Source organism: Myotis davidii, unplaced genomic scaffold, assembly GCF_000327345.1.
Source record: "Myotis davidii unplaced genomic scaffold, ASM32734v1 scaffold274, whole genome shotgun sequence".
Taxonomy (NCBI): Eukaryota; Metazoa; Chordata; class Mammalia; order Chiroptera; family Vespertilionidae; genus Myotis; species Myotis davidii.
Window position 1 is genome coordinate 1,154,776 of NW_006285613.1, and position 2,708 is coordinate 1,157,483.

Sequence of the window (2,708 nt, forward strand, 5' to 3'; positions counted from 1 at the left end):
ATCAGAAAAAATACTGCTACAAGAAATACCTGAGATTGTTACTGCCTATGTTTTCTTCCAAGATTTTTATTGTTTCAAGTCTAACATTTAAGTCTTTAATCCATTTTTAATTTATTCTTGTGTATGCTATAAGAAGTTGGTCTAGTTTCATTTTTGTGCACGTCTGTCCATTTTTCCCATCACTTATTGAACGGACTATCTTTACCCCATTGTATGCTCTTGCATTCTTTGTCAGTATTAATTTACCATAAAGGCATGGATTCATTTCTGTGCTCTTGATTTTTTTCCATTGATCTATATGCCCCCCAATTTCATTAGTTGTTCTTATGTCAGTATCATGCTGTGTTGATTACTATGGCCTTGTAATATAGTTTGATATCAGGTAGCGTGATTCTTCCAACTTTGTTCTTCTTTCCCAAAATTGCTGTCGCTATTCAGGGTTGTTTGTGGTATAAATTTTTGGAATATTTTTTCTAGTTCTGTGAAGAAATAAGGTCAGGTATTCCACATCCATCAGTATCTTGGTTGGAATCGCATTGAATCTATAGGTTAGTTTGAGTAATATGGACATTTAAATTATGTTAATTCTTCCTATCCATGAACATGGTATACGCTTCCACTTATTTGTATCTTCTTCAATTTATTTCTTCAGTATCTTATAATTTTCTGAGTACAGGTCTTTAACATCCTTAGTTACATTTACTCCAAGGTATTTTTAATGCAATTGTAAATGGGATTGTTTCTTAGTTTCCCTTTCTGATAGTTCATTATTGGTGTACAAAATTGCTACAGATTTCTGGTTATTTTGTACCCTGCAACTTTACTGAATTCATTTATCAGTTCTAGTAGTTTTTTAGTGGCATCTTTAAGGTTCTCTATCTACAGCATCAAGTCATCTGCAAATAATGACAATTTTACTTTCTCCTTTCCAATTTAGATGCCTTTTATTTCTTCTTCTTGCTTTGATTGCTGTAGCTAGGACTTTCCAAGACTATATTGAATAAGAATGGTGAAAGTGGACATCTCTGTATTATTCCTGATCTTAAATGAAACACTTTTAGATTTTGTCCACTGAGTATGATGTTGGCTGTGGGTTTGTCATATATGGCCTTTATTACATTGAGGTATGTTCCCTCTATCCCCCTTTGATAAGGTTTTATCATAAATGGGAGATGAATTTTATCAAATGTGTTTTCTGCATCTATTGATATGATCATGTGATTTTTATCCTTCTTTTTGTTTATGTGGTGTATCGCATTTATTGATTTGCAGATATTGTTCCAACCTTGCATCTCCAGAGTAAATCCCACTTGATCATGTTGAGTGATCTTTTTAAAGTATTACTGGATCCAGTTTGCCAATATTTTGTTGAGGATTTTAGCATCTGTGTTCATCAGGGACATTTGCCTACAATTTTTGCTCTTTGTAGTGTTTTTATCTGACTTTATCTGGTTTTATTTAATTAGAATAATGATGGCCTGGTAAAAACAACTTGGGAGTCTTCCCTCTTCTTGAATTATTTAGAATAGTTTGAAAATTATAACCATTAATTCTTCTCTGAATGTTTGGTAAAATTTACCTGTGAAGCCATTGGTCCAGGACATTTGTTTGTTGGGAGTATTTTTTGTCACTGCTTCAATTTCATTCGTTGTAACCTTTCTACTCCGATTTTCTGATTCTTCCTGACTCGGTTTCAGAAGATTGTATGTTTCTAGGAATTCATCCATTTCATCTAAATTGTCCAATTTGTTGGCATATAGTTGTTCTATAACAACAAATTCTTAATTCTCAAAATGAGCAGATTGATTTATACAAGAGTATGCACAGTGCCTTATTAACTCTAGCTTATCTAAGCTAGGCAAGATGCTTCTGAATTGTTTCACACTTGCCCAAAAGCTCATCTTTAGCTCCCCAATTAAAGTCAAAATAAGACTAAAAGTCAATGATGTTATGTGCCTTCTATAAGAGCCTTGACAAAACAAGATAAATCTCCTAGAGAGACGGTATTCTTCAGGAAGACACTATTTGATGCAGGACAACCATGTGATGACTGGTTGAAAAAGCTAAAACTTGACTAGATAACCTGGAAGGAACACGAGTGGCTGTAATCATTTGTGCAGGATGACAGGAAGGGAATTTATGGAAATGCAGCACACCTACAGGTGTTAGGGAGATACCTCTTAAATAACAGACACTGAGAGGACTAACAACCCTGAAACTAGCTGGGTCTGGTGACTGGTGACCCACTCCACAGAACTAGAGTCTGGGCGATCAGGAGCTAGTGCAGATCAAGAAGACCTGAGCAGACTGTCAACAGCTAGGTTCTCTTAGGTAGATGTATGAGAACAACAAAGCAAGTTTGAGGATATTGTCAAGAAAGTGGCTTAGCATTAGATTGTGCACATGACACTACACAAGGAAGAAAGCAATGACAGGAGGCTGGTAAGAAGGAAGAAAGTAAAGATATTTTGACTAAGCAGGTTTAGTTGAAGCTGCAAAGTAAGATGTTGGGCCAGCTGCAGAGTGAGGTGTTGGGATTTCATAATGCAAAAGTGAAGCCCTCAGAGGAAATACGTATATCCTGGGTTAGGATGTTAAAGAAAATGGTTAGAATAGAAATGGAAGTCAAGGATTGGAAGGGAAGAGAAGTTGATGGGCCCTCCTGGTCTCCACTGGATTCTACCAGCATGATGGCAGGGTGTGTTGGG

General features: G+C 36.0%; 1 protein-coding gene across 6 annotated transcripts in view; it reads right to left on the reverse strand.

Annotated features, from left to right (window-relative positions):
* The window catches only part of LMO7 (LIM domain 7), a 217,449-nt gene that overhangs the window by 156,106 nt on the left and 58,635 nt on the right, over window positions 1-2,708 (reverse strand). The gene's annotated exons all lie outside the window — the stretch shown is intronic.